The sequence below is a fragment of the Vulpes lagopus genome, chromosome 8, assembly GCF_018345385.1.
Source record: "Vulpes lagopus strain Blue_001 chromosome 8, ASM1834538v1, whole genome shotgun sequence".
NCBI lineage: Eukaryota > Metazoa > Chordata > Mammalia > Carnivora > Canidae > Vulpes > Vulpes lagopus.
This window is the reverse complement of record NC_054831.1, coordinates 40275771-40301106: the sequence shown is the minus strand read 5'-3', so window position 1 is coordinate 40301106 and position 25336 is coordinate 40275771. Positions and strand designations below refer to the sequence as shown.

The following is a 25336-nucleotide window of genomic DNA, read 5'->3' as shown; positions in this document are numbered from 1 at the left end:
TATGTGGTGCAAATTTATTTTTAGGATTCCTCTGGCCTTGTTCAGCTGTTGCCCTCTAATGATAGAATTGTTTGCTCAATTTTATAGCAATTCTGTGTCTGAAGCTATCAGGCTTCATATTAGGGATGAGACAGGCTAGTCTGAAATACACAGAATCTGAGAAAGGAAAAACCCTTCTAGGAGTCTACTGAATCTCAATCAGGGCAGGAAACCTCATGGTGAAGGGCATGGCTGGCTGCAAGCCCCATTTGGAGAATGAGAGTGATGGCACCACCTACCTCTACCTACTTCAAGGGGTGTTAAGGAGAAATGAGAAAAATGGGTGTGGTGGGCTCAACACAGCACTATGTGTCACATATTATTAGCATTTAAACACTGTAAAGTCACTCCACTCCATTAAGCATGCATTAAGTACATGGCACTGTATACCTAATAAAACAACCTTCATCACATGATAACCTGCTAATATTCCTCTTTAAAAAGCTACTCTTTATGTCTAAATCTCTCTAACAGCAGAGTGTGTACATTTTTACATAATCAACATAAATATCTCTGTTTAAAATAATCAAGGCAATTATTTGGATCATGTAGTGATAAAATGTTTTAATCCAAAAATTATGGAGATTTGTGACAATGAGAATGCTACACTGTTGTTAAATACATTATTCTGTGTCATTTTAACATTTCTTAAGCTAGAGTTTTCACAAAGACTTCCTCAGCATTTTATAACAGAAAATACCATTCTCCCTACTGAAAGGTAAGGAAAATGGAACACAAACTTATTAGCTTAATATCACAGGTGCCAAATATTAGACCCCAAAACATCTTCCTTCTCTCACTCTTTCCTTGGTATTCCAAAGGCAAAGAAAAAAATCCAACATAATGTCCACAAAGTGAAACAGATATCTAAGCTATTACCTGGGGTTGGGAATGGGTACTGATTGATAAAAGCCTCCTTTATCCACTCCGCTTTCCTTATGCTCCCTCCACTCATTAAGAAAATAAATCCAGGGATCCCTGGGTGGCGCAGCGGTTTGGCGCCTGCCTTTGGCCCAGGGCGCGATCCTGGAGCCTCGGGATCGAATCCCACATCGGGCTCCCGGTGCATGGAGCCTGCTTCTCCCTCTGCCTGTGTCTCTGCCTCTCTCTCTCTCTCTGTGTGACTATCATAAATAAAAAATATATAAAAATAAAAAAATAAAAATAAAAAAAGAAAATAAATCCAGATAATATCTTTCTTCAAAACATAGATCATTTATATGTGACAGGGGTGGGGAAGAAGGGTTTCATATGTAAATAATACCAGGGCCTCTTCCCCTGAATTACCTAAATCATTCTCTGAATGGATCACGGATCACGTGTTCTTCTACTTCTGTAGTCACAGTATTTAAGCCTCACCACACACACACACAAACACACAAAAGAAATGGGAGCCATAAGCAGGGGTATGGGAAATAAACATCCTTGAATTTCCCTCTAATCAATTCTGTCATCATCACCAAAGAAGCAAAAGCTTTTTCTCGGGTTGTGTATTTTGCTTCCATGGCCTCGCATCTTTTCCATCTTCCATTCCCTCCCTCATAGGAGTCAACATCTCTCCACCAGAGCCCCCGCAGCTGCCACACCATCCTGACCACTCCTACAAACATTATCACCTATCTGCACTGCATTAAGTTTTTTCCCATACCTGTTCTTCTCTTCCTCAATAACACATAAATTATCAGCCACCTTCTCCACCTACAGCCCTATCCCTCACCCTAAAATACTGCTGCATCCTTCTTACCCTTGTGTTTAACAATTGGTATCTACCCATTAACATCAACTTAACATCTTTGTCTCATCAGAAGATTTAAAAATCTGTAAAGTAGGGAAGAACCATCCATTTTGAACACCCTCACCATGGTGAAAGCAACTCCCCTTTACTGGGGGAAAAAAACACTCAAGTTTAAATAATCTTTGAGAACAAGACCATCTCAGAAATGGTAATCTACAGAACAAAGCCCACTTGAGTAATGTTGTGACTCGGAAAGTAGACACTCTACAACACTAATACACAGGAACTCAGTCATAAATTTGATTTAAAACACGAAAGTTTAGGTTTTCCTTTCCTAGTTTTATCCCTAGAAAGCTCAGGCTATCCCTTCTGGCCTACAAACCTACAGAAGCTAGTGTCCCTCTGATAAATTTATTCCATGTCACCCAAGTGTCCGGTGAAAGGCATACCCCATGCTGTTGTTTCTCAATGACCAGACTTAATAACAAGCTTCCCTTCCCTAGAGTCTATCCTGAATTTAATCCCAATGAAGCAAAGCCAGCCTGGCAGTTGGTCAAGCTGTGCACTATGCAAGTCCACCACATTTAAGGGGGCACGAATCGCATCATTAGCATCTCTACTTTCAAAAACTGTGTATTTTTGTCACAACATTGATGGTTTAAAGATGGGTAATTTGATTACATTATAATTTTCCAACATATGGGAAGAAAGTGTCTTGTTCTAAAAATCAGTATAGTTCGCTAATTTTCCATCAGATGGAAGTAAAATGTCTGTGGAAGGGGTGCCTTTGTCTAATTTGCACAAAATGCCATATGGGCCAGCAGCGGCCCTCGGAAAAGCTTCTCTCAAATATTTGAAACTTTCTGTGGTCTTGCCTGTTCACTAAAGCATCTGCTCTTGGTTTCATAAACTCTGTTTGTACTGCATTAACTACCCCCACCCCACCAATCTGGGCTTCCTCTCTCAATAACTTCAGCTATTAAGCACATCCTCTCCTCAAAGCAAGCCCCTAAGTACTAACTGCATCCTCTTGTCCTATTTCTGTCAACTGATATTACTAAACACATGTTAAAAATAAAATGATAACCTTCTGTCCCAGATAATTACCACTAGAAAAGAGATATCCATTATAGACACATTCCACAAATTTAACATCATTAACAAATATTTTGCTCTGAACTTGAATTTCATCAATATCTGATTAGATTACTCACATTTTTTAAAAGATTTTATTTATTTATTGAGAGGGAGTGTGCATGTGTGTGTGTGAGCAAGGAGAGGGGCAGAGGGGGAAGAAGAGAGAGAATCTCAAATAGACACCACAGTGAGCCCCAAGCCTGACATGGGGCTTGATCTCACAACCTTGAGATCATGACCTGAGTCAAAATCAAGAGTTGGGCACTTAACTGATGAGCCACCCTGGCTCACACCCAGATTCCTCACATTTTTTTTAAAAAGCAGAATTAAGGTAAGTTTCCATATCAGAATTCATTTTAATTGACTTTTTTCATTGATTATATTTACCAAAACTTTACCATGAGTGATTTCCTTTGAATGACAGGAACCCAAGTCAAATGAAATAATAATAGAGAGCCACATAAACTCACCTTGACCCCCAGAAAATGAGTTTTACTGCCATTGGCGATAACTTTGCCCTAGTTGATGGTCCAGGTGTAGAAACCTTAAAAAGCAAAAGACAGAGGAAAAGTTAGAAGAAAGAAGCCATATTTAGGAAACCAGTTACTTCATGGTAATACTGCTTCCCCCTGAAAAATGAATTTAGTTCAGGAGTGCTCGAATCTATGCAGTAATTGTACCACAATCAAACTCTTAAGTGGATCTGTTTCACGAACTTGCCATTTTTCCATTGGTTGTGTCTGGGATTTCAGAGATACTTCATCTTATTTTCAGATTAATCCTCAGTGAATACATGACTTCTAATTTATTTCTTAATCCCTCAAGTAGTTAATGATCTTAAAACTTATTCTTAAATACACCATATAAATGAAATATCTTAAGAACTTAAGACTTGGCTCTTATCAGGGGAAGAATACCTCTGATACATAAATAATTATGTCTGTTTGGTAATTCCTAATTTTCTTAAATGGCACCAAACTTATACTTTGTTATGCTTTTTTTCTTATTCAGAAAAAAATAAAGAACTAGAAGAACTATGAGTCCCACGGTATTTTTTTAAGTGGCTCCATGCCCAGTACAAAGCCCAGTATAGGACGCAAACTCATGACCCTGAGATCAAGACCCGAGCAGAAACCAAGAGTCAGAAGCTCAATGGACTGAGCCATTCAGGTGTCCCACGAGTCTCACAATATTAACAATAGTAATATTAATTAAATCTGTAATAAAGCTGTATTTCAAAAAAAACCCAGCAAAAATTACTTTCCTCTCCAACTTGTCCAGCAAGATTAGTTTTAGGTGACAGAAAAAATACAAATTTTCCTCACAGATACTACTGCAATAGATGCCCTAGAATGCCTGCTATGATCATATAAAATTGGTGATATCCAACCATCATTTACCCCAAAACCTGAAAATTTCATCATTTTCCCAAGAAAAAAGAAAAAATGATAGAATTGGAAAACAACGAAATCTTCAAAATAATCTATTGCTCAGCATGTGTCATTTTCTGAAACAGCACCACTGGATTGGGCATCAATGGTTTCCATTACAACTTAACATCTTCATGGTACCTAAAAGATGACAAGTGAATTGTCTCCAACATTTGGAAGGGCCTGACTGTATCTCCTCAATTCTTTTTTCCAACCCAGTCTATTTACTGCCAATTTCCTCTCAGCTTTCTCCTTGCAGAATTAAGAGCCTTTTCCAAGAATACAAATGTGGCAGAGAGAACAGGCTGGAAGGCAAAAGGTGATAGTAAGAATACAAATCTCTAAGAGGGGACAGCCAAAGGGAAAGCATGTCAGAGTAAGAGAGGAACAAGAGGCAGGAGGAGGAAAGCAGAAGGGCTGCCTACTCACTAACCCAGTATTTAGTGCTGAGTATCACACCACACTGAGAAAATTAAACAGGTCCAAGCCCAGATGGAAAGACAGAAAAGTTTACTTCTGTCTAACATATTCAGTAACCCATCTATCTTAGGAGCTACCACAACCAGCACTCCCACCCCATCCCACCATTGCTATGACCACCCCCAACACTATGGATGTAATGCAGACATGCACAACAGTACTAGAACTAAAACTAATAGAATAGAGCCATGGTGAATACCCTGAGTACAAAAATTTACCTGTTTACACAACATATTTTCTTCTGAGGTGGAGTGGAAATTGTTTAAATGATTTTACTTCGTACTGAGAGACTCATTAAATGAGCAACTACCTTAAGCTGCTTTGTCTTATCTTGTTGCAAGAACAAGTAGCCAGCTGCAAAATAAACTTTTTGATCTCCTGTTAGGACCATTTATCTATTACACATTCCCTATTTTTGAAAATTAATTATCTGAAGATGTAAGGTCAAAAGCTGCATCTGTTTGCAAAGTCCCAGTTGACATATGAGGCAGAAGCTACTGTTTTGTTCATATCCAATCAGAATTTCAAAACATGTAAGACCAGGAGAGGAAATGCATGGAGAGTAAACCTTACCATCAGAGGCACTCTTCACTGTTCTAGTATGGACTTTCCTTTTAAAACAGAGATAATAGGATCTAATGTGGACCACCATAATGTTGAAGATACATGTGTTAATGACGGCAATAGCTAAATGATAGTGCTAATAGCAACGAAGAAAGGAAATCATTATTATAATAATAGGTACAGCCAAAGATAAAGAGCTACTGCAAATATAGCAGCCTGGAATTAACAGACCAGTTGGAATTACACCAGTCATTGTGAAAGGGAGTTAGAAAATGACATTATGTTAATACAGTGATCAAATAAGAGTGTGAACATAGTTAAGGAGTGCTAGCTAAGGTATGTGAAGATTATACATACATACATGTGTGGAAGCTACCAGGTAATAAATAACTAAGCAAAGTCACTCTATGAAGAGCCAGAGGCTGCCTAAGAACCAACTGGTCAACCTCACACAGAAGAGACCTAGGCCACTGGTAATTATCACTGAGATCAGAGCAGGGTCTGCAGAACATCAGCAAGCAACAAAACAGGGAAGTTGACATAAAAGACAAAGGGAGCAGGTGTTACCTAATGCCTTAGAGTCCTATATAAAAAGACTGTATTTACAACTCAACACCAAAAAATAAATAATCCAATTAAAAAATGGCAGAAGATATGAACAGACATTTTTCCAAAGAAGACATACAGTTGGCTAACAGATATGTAAAGATGCTTAATCATCAGGGAAATGCAAATCAAAGCCACAATGAGATATCACCACCATACATGTCAGAATGGCTAAAGTCAAAAACACAAAACACAATGAGTGTTGGTGAGGATGTGGAGAAAAAAGAACCCTTGTGCACTGTTGGTGGGAATACAAATTGGTGTAGCCACTGTGGATAACAGTATGGAGGCTCCCCAAAAAAATTTTTAAAAAGAATTACCATATGATCCAGTAAATGGGAACACCAATTTGAAAAGATATGTGCACCCCTATATTTACTGCTCATTATTTACAATGGCCAAGATATGGAAGCAATTCAAGAATCCATTGATAGATGAATAGGTAAAGAAAATGTGGTGTGTATACACACACACAGTGGATTATTACTCAGCCATAAAAAAAGGAATAAAATCTTGCCATTTGCAATAACATGGATGGAACTAGAGGGTATAATGTTAAGTGAAGTCACTCAGATAAAGAAATACCACATGATTTCACTCATATATGGCATTTAAGAAACAAAACAAATGAACAATTAGAAAAAGACAAAAAAAAAGCCCAGACTCTTAAATACAGAGAAGAAACTGGTAGTTGCCAGAGGACAAGCAGGTAGAGAGATAGGTGAAACAGGTGAAGGAGAGTAAGAGGACATTCATCTTGATGAGTACTGAGTAATGTATAGAATTGTTGAATCAATATATTGTATACCTGAAACTAATATAACACTATGTGTTAACTATATTTAAATAATAATTTTTTAGAGAGAAAGTGAAATTTAGTTAGAATAGTACATAAAATTAATAGAGAAATATTTTTTGAATTCCTATAAAACGACAAAATGAACAAAGAAGTTGCAAGCAACCATCTTCCCCACACAGAATGGTTCAGTTTTGGAGTGAGCAAAAAACCCTAAAGCATAATTTTCAAATTTAGAAATTACATCAATTTGATCTTGATTTTTGAGGTACAGATAGTATTTTTAAACAAGAGGACATAAAGTCAGAGAGTCAATGTGCATCTCTATTAGCAGACAGGTACCTACAAATTTGGTTTAGCGTGAGAACAGTATACTTAGAAAAACCTATTTTGTCCAATTTATAACTGATGTAACCAAGTGTTACACAAACAAAGCAATACTGGCCTCAAAGAATGAGTTGGGAAATGTCCTTCTTTTTCCATTTTCTTAAGAGATTAGTTAAGGCTTCTTTATACATTTGGTGGAATTTTCCAGTGGAGCCATCTGTGTCTGGGCTTTGCCTCGTGGGAATTTTTTACATAATAGGTCACTTCAAAGTTTCTATTTCTTCTCGAGTAGTTTGGTACTCCATGTCTTCATAGGAATTTGTGCATTTCATCTAGGTTATCATAATTTGTTGACATAAAATTATTCATAATATGATCCTTTTTATTTCTCCAAGGTGGCTAGTGATGCTCCTTTAATTCCTGATTTCAGTAACTGAGTCTTTTCTCTTTTTCTACTGGTCAGACAGCTAATGGTTTGTCAATTTAGTTGACTTTTTTCAAGGGACTAATTTGGGGTTCATTGATATTCTCTGTTTTCTATTCTCTGTTTTATTTCCTTCTGCTCTAATTTTTTTTTCCTCCTTCTACTTGTTTTGGGTTTTATTTGCTCTTCTTTTTCTATTTCCTTAAAGTGGAGGATTAAGTTATTGATTTGTGATCTCTCCTTTGTTTTGGGGGATCTTTCCCAGTTTGTGTTACAACTGACATATAGCATTGTGTTAGTTTAAGGTGTACAACATAATGATTTAACCTACACATATTGTGAATTGATTATAAGTTAACTTCCATCATCTCAGATAGATATAGAAAAAGGATTTTTTTCCTTCTGATAAGACTCTTAATATTTACTCTTAACAATTTTCATCCACCATAAAGCAGTGTTAACTATGGTCATAGTGTACAATGTATCTGCAATACTTATAACTGGAAGTTTGTATATTTTGTACATTTTGACCACCTTCATCCAATTCCCTAACCCCTTCCCACCTCCCTACCTCCAATAATCACAAACTTAATCTCTGTTTCTATGAGCTTGGGTGTTTGGGTTTGGTTTATTGTTTTTTTCCTAGGTTCCACATATAAGTGAGAGCATACAGTATTTGTCTTTCTCTGATTTATTTCACGCAGCTTAACCCCTCAAGTTCCATCCACGTTGTTGCAAATGGCAGAACATCTTTCTTTTTATGGCTAAATAATTTGCCTATGTATCATAACTTCTTTATCCATTTATCCTAACTCACAGGCACTTAGGTTGTTTCCATGTCTTAGATATTGCATATAATAATGCTATGAACATCCTATTCCTTCAATATAGTCCATTGTATTTTATTTTATTTGGAATTGTTTCCTTTGGATATATTCACAGAAGTGGAATTGCTGGATCATATGGTAGTTCTATTTTAATTTTGGGGGAATCTCCAAACTGTTTTCCATAATGACTGTACCAATATACATTCTCACCAACTGTGTACATTTCCTTTTCTCCACATTCTTGCATTTATCTTTTTTTTTTTAATGTCAGCCATTCTAACAGACTTTTGTGATATTTGATTTGCATTTCCCTAATGATTTGTTATGCTAAGCACCTTTTCATGTGTCTGTTGGCCACTCACATCTTCTTTGGCAAAATGTTTATTCAGATCCTTTGCCTATTTTTAAAATTGGATTGTTTGCTTTTCCTATTGAGTTGTATGAGTTCTCTATATATTTTGGATATTAACCTCTTCTCAGATATATGGTTTGTAAATACTTTTTTCCATTCCATGGGTTGTCTTTTCATTTTACTGGCTTTTTTCTTTGGTTAATATAGGCATGCACATAAATTTCTAAGTACCAATTTAGTTCATCACATAAGTTTTAGTATGTTATGTTTTTTATTTCATTCACCTCAAAATATGTTCTAATTTTCCTTGTTTCTTCTTTGACTCACTGGCTATTTAAGAGTGTGTTAATTTCCACATTTTGTGAATTTCTGAATTTCCTTCTACTATTGATTTCTGTATCATTCCACTGTGATCATTCCACTTTGTATGATTTCTATACTTTTAAAATCATTGGGGCGCCTGGCTGGCTCAGTGGTTGAGTGTCTGCCTTTGGCTCAACTAGTGATCCTGGGGTCCTGCAATCGAGTCCCCACATCAGGGAGTCTGCTTCTCCCTCTGCCTATGTCTCTGCCTCTTGTGTCTCTCATGAATAAATAAAATATTTTAAAAACTTAAAATTAAAATAAATAAAACCACTGAAACTTATTCCATGGCCTATTATACATTTATGGTCTAATATAGTCTGTTCTGAAGAATTTCTAAATGCAATTAAGAAAAATGTGTATTCTGCTCTGGTTAAGTATAGAGTTCTCTGAACGTCTGTTAGTTCTAGTTTGTTTTTAGTGTTGTTCAAATCTTCTACTTCCTTGCTGAACTTCTGCCTGGTTTCAATCCATTATTCAAAGTGGGATATTAAAATTTCCAACTATTATTGTTGAATTTTCTATTTCTCCCTTCAATTCTGTCAGTTTTTGCTTCATATATTTTGGAATCGGATGTTATGTGTGTATATGTCTGTAATTGTAATGTCTTCCTGGTAAACTGACCTTTCTATCCATACATAATGACTTTCTTTATCCTTTATAATAATGTTTTACCTCAAGTCAATTTCTCTAACATTGGGATAGCCACTCCAGTTCTTTTGGGCTTATTCTATCCTTTTACTTTCAAACTATTTGTGTTTAAATATAAAGTGGGTCTGTAATCATGATTATTCATTCTGCCAATCTCTGCCTTTTTATTGGAGTGTTTAGTCCATTTATACCTAATTACTGGTAAAATTTAAATCTGCCATTTGATTATGTTTTCTAAATATCTTATACCTTTTTGTTCCTATATTCCTCCATTACTGCCTTCTTTAATGTTAAATATTTTATTATAACATCTTAATCCCCCTATTGTCTCTTTCACTATATATTTTTTAAGTTATTTTCTTAGTGGTTTATGCTCTCTTTTATATTTACCTACGTAATTACCTTTACTGATACTTTTTATTTCTTCTATGTAGTTGAGCTATTGTTTACATTTCTTTTTGTTACAACTAAAAAGATTCGCTTTGCTTTTTTTTTTTTTTTTTTTTTTGGTAAGGAAGTCTGCTAGTGACAAATTATCTGTTTTTACTGAGAGGTCTTCATTTTTCTTTGAAGGATAGTTTTGCTGTATATTGAATTCTTGATTGGTCTTTTTTTCAGCACTTTGAAGATGTCATCCTACTACCTTCTGCTTCCATGATTTCAGAAGAAAAGCTAGCTGTTAATCTTATTGAGGATCCCTTATACACCATTATTCACTTCTCTCTTGCTACTTTTTTTTTCTGACAGCTTGACTGAGTGTATATCTCTGTGTTTATCCTATTTGGAATGCACTGACATTCCTGGATATGCAGGGTAATGTTTTAAATGAAATTTGGCAAGTTTTTGGACATTGTTTCTTCAAGTATTCTGTTTCTTTCTCTCTCCTCCTTCTGGAACTTCCATTATGAAAAAAAAAAATTCTAGAATTTCAATTGATTTACTTTCAAGCTCACTAATTCTTTGTTCTGCCAGTTTAAGTCTATTGTTGAGCCCATCTAGTAATTTTTTATTCATTTCAATCATTGTACTTTCCAACTCTAGAATTTGTTTTTTCCTTTTTTGTAATTTCTCTCTCTTTATTGATATTCCCTATTAGGTAAGACATCATTTTCATACTTTCCTTTAATTCTTTAGGTATGAATTCCTTTCACTCCTTGAACACATTGAAAACCACTGATTTAAAATGTTTGTCTAATAAATCCAATATGTGGACTTTCTCAGGGACACATTTTGCTTTTTTCCCTTTGTATGGATTACATTTTCCTGTTTTGTTGCATTGTGTGTTGAAAACTAGATTTCAAATAACATGGCAACTATGGAAATCATATTCTACTCTCCATAAAGGTTGTTACTGTTTGTTGTTTTTGTTAATGATAATGCTCTTTGTCTATTCCTTGGAATAATTCTATAAAGTCTGTTTATCATATATAGCTGCTTAAGTCTCTGCTCAGTTTGCTTTAGTGGTCAGCTGATGATAAAACAGAAATGTTCTTAAATGCTTTGAACCAGTACGTTTCACAACTTTTTCTGAGGAGCTGTTTGTGTGTGTTCACACATGCTTTCTATGCTCTGATATGCAGTTTACAACTCTGCCTTAGCCTTTTCTTCCTGTTTTTGTAGAGCTTCAATGTCAGCCAGAGGGATATATTTGGCTTTTTCAAGTCTTTCTTGGCCACATGTATAAAACTGCACATGTACAGATTCCAAAAGATACATAAAAGCTTTTCAAATCCCATGGATATCTCCTATCCCAATTATTCCTTTAAGTTTTTTGGTCAAGCCCTTGTCAATCCTAACTGGATAGTCACCTCAGGCACCTGCAATGTTAAACAACTGCTGCTGATTGTTTTTTAACAAATAGCCTAACGCTGTTCACACAGAATGAGTTCTGAGTCAGGTAAAATAAAAACAAGCTCTGAGAATGGAGGTTTTCAGTAGCTGCCAGATAGGTCCTAAAATGACAGTTTTCTGAAAATGGGTATTTTGAAAACTTCAGATTCCATTCTGACCCTTCCACTAGCTTTTAGTTTTCAAGGCTTATGCCTAGAAAGAGGTAATGAGAGTAAGTTTAAATGCCACAAAAAGTTACTGCCACAAAGTTCCAAAACCAGACAAAGACCTCATCAAAAAAAGAGAATTACAAACCAATATCCCTTATGAACATGATGCCAAAATTCTCACCAAGATGCTAGCCAATAGGATCCAACAGTATATTAAAAGGATTATTCACCATGACCAAGTGGGATTTATTGCTGGACTGCAAGAATGGTTCAATATTCGCAAATCAATCAGCATCATACATCACATTAATAAAAGAAAGGATAAGAACCATATGATCCTTTCAATTGATACAGAAAAAGCCTTTGACAAAATACAGCATCTTTACTTGATTAAAACCCTCCACAGTGTAGGGATAGAGGGAACATACCTGAACATCATAAAAGCTATCTATGAAAAGCCCACAGTGAATATCATTCTCAGTGGGAAAAATTGAGAGTTTTTCCCCCTAAGGTCAGGAACACGACAGGGATGCCCACTCTCACCACTGTTGTTCAACACAATACTAGAAGTCCTAGCCTCAGCAATCAGACAACAAAAAGAAATAAAAAGCATTTAAATTGACAAAAGAGAAGTCAAACTTTCACTCTTCACAGATGACATGATACTTTATGTGGAAAACCCAAAAGATTCCACCCCAAAATTGTTAGAACTCATACAGGAATTCAGCAAATTGGCAGGATACCAAAATCAATGCACAGAAATCATGTGAATTTCTCTACACTAACAATGAGACTTAAGAAAGAAAAGTTAAGGAATGGATCCCAATTGCACCCGAAACCATTAGATGCCTAGGAATAAACCTAACCAAAAAGGTAAAGGATCTATAATCTAAAAACTAAAGAATACTTATGAAGGAAATTGAGGAAGATACAAAGAAAAGGAAAATCATTCCATGCTCATGGATTGGAAGAATAAATATTGTGAAAATGTCTATGCTACCCAGAGCATTCTACACATTCAATGCAATTCCTATCAAATACCATTGACACTTTTCATAGAGCTGGAACAAATAATCCTAAAATTTGTATGGAACCACAAATGACCCCAAATTGAGGAATGTTGAAAAAGAAAACAAAAGCTGGTGGCATCACAATGCCAGATTTCAAGCTATATTACAAAGCTGTAATCATCAAGATAGTATGGTACTGGCACAAAAAGAGACACACAGATCATTGGAACAGGATAGAGAACCTAGAAATGGACCCTCAACTCTATAGCCAACTAATTTTTGACAAAGCAGGAAAGAATATCCAATGCAAAAAGGACAGCCTCTTCAATAAATGGTGTTGGGGAAATCAGACAGCCACATGCAGAAGAAACTGGGCCATTTTTTTTACACCATACACAAAGATAAACTCAAAATGGACAAAAAACCTAAATGTGAGACAGGAATCCATCAAAATCCTAGAGGAGAGAAGCAACTTCTTGTTAGACATATCTCTAAAGGCAAGGGAAACAAAAGCAAAAATGAACTTGCGACTTCATCAAGATGAAAAGCTTTTAGAAAAGTCAACAAAACTGAAAGGCAACCTACAGAATGGGAGAAGATATTTGCAAATGACATATCAGATAAAGGGCTAGTATCCAAGATCTATAAAGCACTTATCAAACTCAACACCCAAAAAATGAATAATTCAGTCAAGAAATGGGCAGAAGACATAAACAGACATTTCTCCAAAGACAACATACAACTGGCCAACAAACACATAAAAAATGCTCCACATCACCTGGCATCAGGGAAATACAAATCAAAACCACAATGAGATGCCACTACACCAGTGAGAATGGGGAAAATTAACAAGTCAGAAAACCACAATTGTTGGCGAGGATGAGGAGAAAGGGGAACCCTCTTACACTATTCATGGAAATGCAAGCTGGTACAACCACTCTGGAAAACAGTGTGGAGGTTCCTTAAGAAGTTAAAAATAGAGCTACCCTACAACCCAGCAATTGCACTATTAGGTATTTATCCAAAAGACACAAATGTAGTGATCCAAAGGGGCACCTGCACCCCAATGTTCATAGCAGCAATGTCCATAATAACCAAACTGTGGAAAGACCCAAGATATCCATCAACGGATGAATGGATAAAGAAGATGTAGTACATATGCATAATGGAATATTACTCAACCATCAGAAAGGATGAGTAGTTACCATTTACATTGGCATGGGTGGAACTGAAGAGTATTACGCTGAGTGAAATAAGTCAATCAGAGAAAGAATTATCATATGGTTTCACTCATATGTGGAGTATAAAAAAACAGCACAGAGAATCATAGGGGAAGGGAGGGAAAACAGAATGGAAAGAAATTAGAGAGGGAGACAAACCATGAGAGCCTCTTAACTCTGGGAAACAAACTAAGGGTTGCCGGAGGGGAAGTTGGTGGGGGGATGGGGTAATTGGGTGATGAGTGTTAAGGAGGGCACATGATGTGATGAGCACTGGGTGTTATACACAACTGATAAATTACTGAATGCTACATCTGAAACTCATGATGTACTATATGTTGGCTAATTGAACTTAAAAAAAAAGAGTGACAAAAGTAAATGCCACAAAGTTCACTATTCTGAAAGTCAGTGTTTTTTCTTGAATAAATGCTTCTTGAATTGCTGAAACTCTTGGATTCAATTCCAAAGTTCTAAAATAGTTTATTTTGACAGTATTTGCCTCAGTGAAATTTTGTACTCACTGTTATTTTGGAGAAGATTTATAGAAAGTCCTTACTCTAACATTCCAGATGTGATTCTAAGATAAATATTTTTTAAAGAAATACATGAATATCAAAATTTTAAAGTAAGACATGATCAGTAACAGTGTTGTGCCATGCCATACTAGAGACTGACACCAAAGGAAAAATCAATAACACCGATCCTGTCTTTTTAAAAATTTGGTATTTTGCTCATGAATTTTTGCACTTATCTTTATTTTTTAAATTTCTTAAAATATCATTTATTTTTATTGCTCAGTTTTCTGATACTCCTTTACATTCCACACCTGAGGCAAGTGTCTGACTAGCCTCTCTCTAATCTCAACCATAAAGAAAGGTAATTTTCAGATCACATTGTCCAAACTGAGATATTAGCTCTAATTCACTTTTATATTTCATTACAATATCTTGGTCTGTTGTCAAAATGATAATCCCAAAATCCGCAGAAAAATTTCAGTGTGAAGTTTAGGTGTAGAGCACAAAGTAGTTATATTAAACTAACTTAAGTCTTCTAGTAGAGGCATATTAGCTCTCAGCATAAAGCTCATTAGTAGTTGCCAATAAACTAAAACAACATGGATTTTTTAAAAAGAAATACTTGTTGGAGTCTGTAGAATTTATATGTAAAGTTTGGTGTGTCTGCCATACAAATTTCCTAAGATATTAATGCAACACTAACAGAAAAGCATCAGGCTTACAAATATTAATTTCAACCGAAGTATTCTTTTACATGATTTCAGTTCTTAAATTGTCATCTCCAGAAAAGAATTGATAGAAATACAAGAATTAAGGACCCAAAAAAAATGTGTTTGGCTTAGTACGTGGCAACATTTCCAACCTAAGACAACTGTTGTGGAGAAAGACTACCTGTCTTGAGAAGCTATTTTGAGTGAGTAGTTTCAAAGAGCTTAATACAAAGATAATTCTAGATGATTTGAAATTACTTCTATAGTGGGATCAAACAAAGATAGTATTCATATTAGGTTTTTGGATTAGTACTCTGCAGTGATTGTCTGGTGAAGTGTGGAAATTTAACTTCCCTATTAAGTGTTCATTATTTGCTTCTGCTGTTTTATTGTCATTTCCTGTAATCCACAGCTCTATACTCCATGCTTTTACCACTGCACTTCTGTAAAGCATTTAAAATCACTGTACCAATATTAGCCTGTTTCTGGACAAATTTATTTCCCTTATTATAGTCTTTATAGAAGCTAATACGCCATGTTGGCTTTTCATTTCTGCAGGTGAGTCAAAGTTCCCAAAGTCAATATCCACTTGTCATTAATGCTGGCTTAGCCCTAACCACATACACCACTGACTTACCTTTAATGGCCGTATGTAAACAGCGTATGTTTTGGTTACTAGCTATAGGGCAGCTTCTGGGCATACAGAGGAGCCTCATCAGCCAAAGAGCAATTCTCCCTCCTCAAAACCTAACTAAATCCAGATGCCTTTAAGCCACAGGGTTCTCTCCAGCTCAGTTTCACCTCAGAAGTTGCTCTAGATTCTCAACATTTCCACATTCCCTAAAAAACAGTAGTATGGTTCCCATTGTCAATATCCTTAGCACAGTTCTATTTGTTCCTAGGGGACTGCAGGGAACCTAGGCAGAAAAGCAACTTTCCTACTGGCCCCTTTCTTATAACAAAAGCAATAGGAACCATCAATGAAGACAAACAATGTCCCTCCAACTCCCAGTTCATGTAATGGTGTAGACTGGATTCCATGTCCCTAAGAGGCTCAGTTGCAACCCGTCCCAAGCCACCACACCACCCAGAGTCCCAAGAGCAACACCATCACTTGCCTGACACAGCCTCAGGTTGCTACAGAGGAATGACCTAGGGTAGGCCCAAGAAACCACCACTGCATAATTACAGAGGTAGGCTGCTGTTGTCGGGAAGTGCTGGCCATCAGGATTAGCATCCCCCACAAGTGCCTGCACCACCAGACTCCCTGCTGCTCCTCCCATGTGCCAGTAGAGCTTTGGTCTGAGGGCCCTACGCTACCTGTTCCCCAATGAGCAAAATGCTCCTCCCCAGATATCCATATGGCTCATTCTTCCATCTCCTTTAGGGTTCCACTCAACGTCCCCTCTCAGAAACACCTTCCCTGACCACCCTTCTTTTTTTTTTTCTTTTTTCCCTGACCACCCTTCCTGACACAGCAATTTCTTGCCCTATATTCCTTCTAGGATCTACTTTTCTCTGCAGCACTATCCCTACCTGATATACTGAATATTTATTTAAATTTATCCATTGTACTCTGAGTTCCTCAGGGGCACAGTTTTCCTGTTTTGTTCACTGCTCTGTAATACCTAATGCCTAGAACAGCTTCTGGCACAAATAGACTAGACTCTATAACATGTAGTGGAGGCTGTAAAGAAAAACAAAGCTGGACACTAAGAGTAGTAGAGACAGATTTTATTCAGTACATCCTGCAAAAGAGGAAAGAGACTTCAGTACAGAACTTACCTTCAATCCATGTAGAGGTAACTGGGTGTCTTAAAAGAAGAATGGGGGAATAAGGAGGGGGAATAAGGAGGGGGAACAAGCAAGCAGTCAAGGGGGAAAAAGTCAAGGAGGTGGGTAGGGTGGCTGCTCAATGTCAGGACAATTAGGCCATCTGAGCCTGCTAACTGGCACTGTCAAAGTCAGGCTCCCCCAGAGACTGGGAGACCAAGGCCCTATCCTCCCCTAATGATTACGATTCAAAGGAATGGCTTTCAGATCTTTGGGAAAGACACTCCTGACCTGTAGGAGATACATCCCCATCTCAGAGGGACAGAGAAAGGATGATTTTAAGTGTTTCTAATAACCACTCAATGAAAGGGAAGTCAGGGGCCCACAATCAAGTATTGGCTGATACAAAGGGTAAATCCTTTTGGCAGGCTTGGGCTTTTCCAGACAGGAACTCAAGGAGGGCTGGGTCATCCTAGAAACATGCCTGAAGCTGCTAGGAGCCATCTTAGACTTTGTCAAGTGTCTTAGTGTATTGGGCGTGAGGGGGTGGGTGTAGTAGGGAAAAGTGTTGTAAAAGTTGCAGTTCTTACAGGCCGAGGCTGAGGTCAAGAGGAGTCCTCCCAGGAGCCATACCAAGGTTTGGTCAAGGAGAGAGAATTCGTTTGGGGGAGTGGGGGATGGATGGATGGATGGATGGGTATAAGGGTTGGTGAGAAAGGGATGAAGATGATAAGATCTGAAGGCATCTGAATTCAGATAGGAAGTAGAAATCATGTTGAAGAAAAAGGGACAATCCTCCCCTCTTCTCAACAAGCCCCTTTCGAACATTCCTGCGGTGGACACAATCAGGCTAACAGGTCAACAGTTCATGCGAGTCCCTCCTGACATGCACTTGTTTCTCACATATATTTTCCAGCCCTGAGTTTGCCCTCTGTTTAAAATTCATATTAGAGACAGATCCTAATGAGTTTACCAAAAGATCTCCTAATGGAGCTGATGTTATCTGTTCTTATTAACTTTTTATTAACGAAGCCTCTAGTTAATTTTTTCTTCTCTCCCCCTCGGCAGCCCGCCTCTGAGATGTGGAAGGGCTTTAACCCACTTTCCTCCCTTCCCCTCCCCCTGGCTTTTCTCCACCTCCGACTTACACCCAGGTCCAAAAAAAGCCCCATTTGTGCAAAATCACAAGGCAAAGAGTTGGTTCTCCAGGTAACCACCTGATCTCAGTAGCTCCACACAGCCCTAGGTTATAGCACTTTGCTCTTTTTCAGTAGGTCAACTACACCATTGGCCAGATTTCAAATTTTGTCTTTTCAGAAGACTGGAGATGTTAAAAGGAGAAAAAGCATTTTTACAAGTTAACTTAACATTCAAAAATAATTGAGAGCCAGAAGAGATTCCAAGTTTGCAGAGCATTACATTTATATGATGGGAGGCAGGGGGGGTGGAGAGAGTGTCATCCTTATTTTTAAAAAATCTAAAATGCAAACACAAAATTAGGAATGACCATGTGAACTCATTGCTAGTGGCTTTCCAGGGGCTCGGGAGAAACCTGTGTGAGGGGCCCTGAAGTTTAAGATTCATTAGCTTCCCACTAAATCCGCCTCTGCTGGGAGAAATAAAAGACTAGAGCGGTTTATAGCGCAGCATTAAAATCTCTAGAAAACCGCTAAGCTTAACAGCGTTCTATTACATCAATCCTCTAGATGCTATTCTTATCTCTCTTTCACAAACCTCCATCCCTGCCGTTCCCTCTAATTTGGCAGCCACAATTCGTTATAAAAGTCCATGTGCTGGCCTGGGGTTGTGCATCCTTCCCCTATTTGGGCTCTAACAATCTAGCACTGTGTCAATTATGTAATAGCCAAAACACGGAGTTGAACAGAGTATGAAAAAGCATAGTTCTTACATAAGCCTTCATAAACCACCCATAAGAGCTGAATATTTGAAATTACATAAGGTAGACAGAAAACCCTGAGTCAGCAGCCAGGTCTATTTCCAACCTTAAAAATAATAAAAAGCTTTGCGCACTTAATTTGCTAGTCTACATTAAGCTTTTAATTAGATTTTTTTAATAAGACTGGATTATCTTTTCGTGCACACAGAAGCAAAACCCTGACACTACTACTCAACTTCACTATTACCTCGGCACAAAGAAATGTCCCACTTAGGACTCCTCTACATATTTTACCTGGAATTATGGGTCTCTGAGAAACAGCAAGGACTTCTGCAGGCTTAAAAAATAATCAAAGAAGACCTCTGGATACAATACAAAAGTGCACATACTATAATTCTTCGACACATCTTCCCAATACTGTTTTTCTTTCCCCCTATTTTTTAAAAGATTTTATTTATTTGAGGGAGATGGAGAGAGAGAGAGCAGGAGCAGAAAGAGGGAGAAGCAGAATCCCCGCTGGGCAGAGAACCTGATGTGGGGCTCAATTCCAACACCCTGAGAAACGGCAGATGCTTAACTAACTGAGCCATCTAGGCATAACCTCCCCCAAATTTTAACCACTTATTTTTTTTATTTACCTTACACCACTGAAGCCACATGTTGGGCTAAAAGGTGAGAAAATTAAAAGGAACAGTGCTCCCCAATGGGTCTCAGCCCTGGCTGCACAAGAATCAGCAAGAGAGCTTTTAACATTTCAAATGCCTCAGCATCGCCCCAAACCATGATAATATAAATTAAAAACAGATAGGAATACTAAGGTGGGGGCACAAGAGGGGGTGCCTAGACATCAGAATTTCCGACGTTTTCTATTTTTGTCTTCTTCTTACCTGAAAAGAAAATAACCATGGATACAAGAAGTTTTAGTGAGGAGGAGGGATCTTTAATAACCGATAGCTCATAACTACTAAGTTTCTATCAGATATAAAAAGAAAATCATTCAGTAGTTTGAAAGCCATAAGAGAGATCTGTGGGATCTTCTGTTTTTATTTCTATCAATAAGTAGTCAAAATTTTTCACGAAGTTTCTCAATAGCCTTTACAGAACCTCTTTTGCTTTTTAATGTTTTGCAATTCTGTCTAATGAGTTCAAAGGAGGCGCCCTCCCTATAGTATCTCAAAGGGTCCCTCAAGCTAAGACCATGCTTCTCTTCGAGTAAAGTTGGGGTTGAAAGTAGTTTTGACTTATCTTCAACCCTTCTCCTCAGATGCTCTGGTAACCACTATTATAACTTTACCAATGAGCAACTATTTTTTAAAGTACTTACATAACAGAGAGTACAGGCGCCTTTGGTACCCTGCCAAGAGTACTTCTTTCCATGTTTGTATTTAAAATAGAATGGTAGTAACATCACTTCTGTGCCTGAAATTCCTTCTGTGCACAGGCTCAGAATGAGAAGGGGAAAAAATGGATGTAGCAAACCGCTTCACTGCTTTATCATCCTAAAGCTCAAAGGAAATAACACATTCGTACTAAATTAAGACGAAGACACCGAGCGAGTCCTCCAAGGCTGGAGGCGGAGGGAAGGACTCGGGTCCGCTCACCTACGCCCTCCCCAAGCAGGACGCCTCACCTGGCAGCAGCGAAGGCGCCAAAGGAGCCGCCAGACCTCAGCCCGAGCAGGTGATGTGCGCAGGAAAGACCAAGCGCTGCGGCGACCCGGGAGCCGAACGGACACTGCGCGGCTCCGAGCCCGGCTGCAGGCACTCCCGGACCCGGCGCACCTGCCCTGGGGACCGCGCGAGCCCGGGGTCGCTCACCTGGTGCGGAAGAGCCAAGGAAGGCGCCCAAGACGCCGCCGCCGCCGCCGCCGCTGCCCTCAATGAGCCTCCATCCCGGACCGCGTCCGACGCGCTTCCTCCTCCGCTCCCGCCGCCTCCTCTCCCAGCTCGAGTTTTCTATTTACCGACAGGTCTGGACTCCGCTGACCGGCCACGGAGGCCCGCGGGGGGCGGGGGGCCCGACAAACTTGCCGAGAGAGGCCGGCGGAGGCGGCGCGGCCGGGGACGCCCCCGCACCTGCAGCGCGCCCGCCCGCCCCGCCGCCTCGGCCCCGCGCCGCGCCCCGCCCCGCCCCCGCCCGCGCCCGCGCCCCGCCCCCGCCCGCGCACGCACCTCGCGCGGGCACCGCCCAGGCCTCCGCCCCCGCGGCCGGCGCCCGCCGACAGCACGCCCGGCTCGGCCGCCGCGGCCGCCGCTGCTCCCGCCGCCTCGCGCGGACAAAGACGGGCGCGGGGCGGGCGGCGGCGAAGCCCGAGGCTCGGAGCGCGCCGCGCTGGCGAGGGGCGGGCGGCGGGGGCAGCCGCGGGGCGGCGAGCGGGCCGGCGCGGGGGGGCGGCGCGGGGCGGCAGAGGCGCGCACCCCCTCCCGGCCGCCCCGAGACGCACACGCCGGGGCCCGGGCGCCTCCTCCCGGCCCCGGCCCCGGCCCCGGCCCCGTCCGCGTCCCCGTCCCCGTCCCCGCCGACCGCGCCGCGCCGCCGGGGAGCGGCAGCGCCCTCTGCGGGCCGCGGGGCCTCCGTGCGCGCCGCGTTCGGCTCCGGGCCGGCGGGGGCGGGGGCGCTGGGCCGCGAGGGTCCCGGCGGCCCCCGGGAAGGACGGAGTAGGACCGAGGGGGCGTCCGAGAACGGGATCCGCTGTTTTTCCTCTTAGGACGGAAGAGAGAGACAAGATTCGAATTCTGGCAGCAGGAGGAATCTGGGATCCGAAGTGGGAAAAACTTGGGCGGGGGGGGGGGGGGGGCAGTAGGATTCCTGGTGCACGAGGAGCCCGAAGCTAATCCCTGGTAATGGCTGCAGAAGAGGCAGGCGCGTCCTCCTAGAAGCCGGTGCTTCTGTGCCTGATACTGCGGGCTTCCAGGGAGCTCGGCCACCCGTCACAAATAGACGCAGGGACTTCCCCAAGACCTTTCCAGGCCTGCCTGAAATGTTCCCCGCTTCCCTACGAATGCACCTGGGAGGTTTGAAAAGGCAACTGACGGCAGAGAACTTCCTCCTCTGGCTCGACCGCAGTGGAACAAATCTTCACTACTAAAAAAAATGAAACCGTGGTGTTGCCCCTTGTGCCCTTTAGGGTTTGTTTTTCTTTTTTGTTTTTTGTTTTTCAAGGGTGTCTTTTTCCAAACTACCATGTTACCTATAGTGATCTATACTAGTTAGCTTTTTGAACAAGCTGAACGACTTGGTGACAGGGATCGCGAAGTAGCACCTTTTTTCCACACTGTCTTTTGAAATCATTCTATCAGCTCTCCCCTTCCCCTTTGGAAGAATCTAGGACAGTTTTCACAGCTTAGCCTTGCCGCTGTTAAGTGTTAGTAAACAGGCTGATTCTCCAGTGTTAAAAAGTCCAGCCCAACCCAAATCAAAACTTTAGTCTCATTCCACTGAAACCTTCCCCATTCCCCTCCCAGCACCTGCCAGCTGGGTACCACCCAAACTGAGAAGTCTGCATGGGAGAGGGAAACCTCTTCGCCTTCTTAGTTCTGCATCCTCCCAGGCAGCTCTGTGAAGGCTGGTTCCGCCAGGACAGCAAGGCCGGGAAGCTCTCCGGAACCACGCGCTGGCCCTAGCTGCCAGCTCAGCCTCTTCTCTGATGCTCTTACACAGACCATCTGTGGGGTCGCTGTGCTCTGGCAGGCTGGCCTAGCTAGCTTCCGTGCTCACCCACAGAAATCACTTGACAACTTTGCCGTCGAACTACAAGCACAGGTCACTTGCCATGTAGTACACACCTCCCTGCCTTTCGCTGGTCATAGGCTCTGAGGAGTCTCTCTCCTTGAAGCTTCCAACGTAGGATTCAAGCAGCCATCTCTGGGTTCAAGCGCGTCCCCAACCTGCCAAGTTCTCCCCGTAGTTCTCCAGAAGCTGCCTTTCTTTGCATAGAGTAGCTGACTACTCCCCCGACCACGCTCCCTCACAGCTCCCTATAATTCTCATTGCCAACTTTCTCTCTGGATCACTGTCCCCTTTCTTTAAACAGCAGATCCTTTACTCAGTAAATCCCATGAGGATGATGCAATGCCCCTATTTAAAATGTGGAGAGTGCCTGAGTGGCTCAGTCAGTTGAGCATCTGCCTTTGGCTCAGGTCATGATCCCAGGGTCCTGGGATGGAGTCCCACATCAACTCATGATCTCAGCGAAGAGCTGGCTTCTCCCTCTCCCTCTCTCTCTGCCCCTCCCCCCCCCCCATTTGTGAGCATTCTCTCTCTCAAATAAAATTTTTGTTAAATCTTTAAAATGTGGAGGCATCTCTGTGTCAGCCATGGAGGCATGACATTCATATCTCCAGAGTAGAGCTGACAGCCTCTGGCTATTACACCTTCTGATCTACCACAGCACTCGCACCAAGGTCACACATCCATCCCCCTGCATGGCGGAGCACAGTGGGATCCCTAGCATTGAGCCATTTCTGCCTAATGGAGAATGATCTTAATGCTCCACCTCTGTTCCAGAGGTCCCCATCACCCTGCCAAGGCTCTCTCAGGATACTGCTACACTCCTAAAGCTTTTCCCACCTAATCTTCCCCCCTTCTATCTTTTCACAGGCATCAGCCCTGCATCACAGTCTGAAGACTGACCTCACTTACATGCCAACATCCTCCTCCCTTCTGCACCACCTTACACAGGTGTTTCCTCAACATCCCTTTGCACATCTAATCCTTCTTGGCATCTGCCCCTCAGAGGTCCCAAGCTGGGACAGTTCCCAACAGTTTATTCCGAACAAGTCCCATTTTAACATTTAGTTATGCTTAGATTTAGAAATTGTGAAGGGGCACCTGGGTGGCTCAGTCAGTTGGGCAGCTGACTTTTGGTTTCAGCTCTGGGTTTTGGGATGGGGTCCTGCAAGGGGCTTCCTGCTAAGTGGGGAGCCTGCTTCTCCCTCTCCCTCTGCCTGCTATTCTCTCTCCCTCTATCAAATAAATAAATAAATAATAAATCTTTTTTAAAAATTGTGAACAGAAGAGTAGAGAGTTCTTTTGAGGAAAAAAATTATCAGCATGTATCTTTGTATAGGTTTCCTCCATCCCTCCCCCAGAGAAGAACCTGATAGAAGGACTTGGATGCAGGGAGATTATTTCAGTAGGTGAGTCGGGAAGCAGCAATGTTGATATTGAAATACTGAGATAGGGAAGTATGAAGAGTTGATATAGAGGTGTGTCATCAAGGTTACTGCTCTCCCCAATAGCCCTCAACACCAGTGAGGTCCCTGAGAAGCTCACAGAGGTCTCCCAGAATTGTCTACTGCAAGGGCATGGGGCTGAGCATTTACCATCTGGCTCCTGTTCTCTGTGAACTGAACTGAACTGTTTTAGGGGCTTTAACTCGCACACACTACCAGGCACCCAGGACCTTAGCAGAGGCTTTGAGGCAGAAACACAGAGTGACTCACTGCAACATCTTTGAGGTGGGACACAGAGTTCCAGTCCGTCAGAGCTATGGGGTAGGGAGATGCAGTGCAGGGCACCATAAGTGTCTGCTGTAGTGGGTTTCAGGAGTGTTTTCCCATTGCCTGACCAGACTGGGGAGCATGTAGATAGGCCAAAGGCATCTGCCTTGTACAAGTCCAAATTGCTGAAATGCCAGTGGAAAAAGACAGAGGACGAAAGGGTAGAGTGATGTTTGAAGGATGAAGTCACAAGGATGCTTGGCAGGAGACTAGTGTCTTCGTCTATTCAGGCTGCTATAACAAAAATACCGTATGCTGAGTAGCTTATATACAACACACATTTATTTCGCACAATTCTGGAGGCTAAGAAGCTCAGGATCAGGGTACAGATTCGATGTCTGGTAAGGACCTGTTTCCTAGATAGCTGTCCTTTTGCTGTCACCTCACAGGATGGGAAAGGTAAGGGAGCGCTCTGGAGTCTCTTTCCTAAGGTCTCACACAATTCCTAAAAATGGAACAATTTGCACTTGTGAGGTGGCACAAGCAGGCTCCAGCACACCTCTGTATGTGCTCCAGAGCTCCACCCTCATGACCTAATCATCTCTCAAGGGCCCCACCTCCAAATACGATATTGGGGTGGTAGCTTTCAACACTTGAATGTGGGGGGCTGTAAACATTCAGAGCACAGTAACCAGTTCACCATATAGCAGGGCATTACAAGGGGTCAGTGCCTGTGAAAAAGGAAAGGAACCAGGATTGGACTGAGAGAGTAATCAGATTGTAACTCAAGCCCAATAAAGCCTCAGCCAAACCCTGGCGAAGCTCTGGAGCACCTACAGAGATGCACTGGAGCCTGCTCGTACAGCTTGCAAGCACGAATTGTTCCATTTCTAGGAATTCTGTGAACCAGTTTTTAAACACAGCTAATATGAAAGATTTAATTATAGGGTCATGATTTCAGGGTCCTGAGATCAGGCCCCACACTGGGGCATGGAGCCTGAGCATGGAGCCTGCTTAAAAATCTCCCCCTCCTCCTCCT

The 25336-nt window shown here is 41.1% G+C and overlaps 1 protein-coding gene across 4 annotated transcripts in view; it reads right to left on the bottom strand.

Annotated features, from left to right (window-relative positions):
* MTUS2 (microtubule associated scaffold protein 2) overlaps window positions 1–20974 on the bottom strand; it is a 585745-nt gene extending 564771 nt beyond the window's left edge. For all 4 annotated transcript variants that reach the window (XM_041765696.1, XM_041765701.1, XM_041765700.1 and 1 more), the window contains exons 1-2: window positions 20674–20974; window positions 3382–3455 (exon numbers count right to left, since the gene is read on the bottom strand). The gene's annotated coding sequence lies outside the window, so the exon portion shown is untranslated. The remainder of the gene's footprint in view (window positions 1–3381; window positions 3456–20673) is intronic.
* Window positions 20975–25336: the final 4362 nt, after the last annotated feature.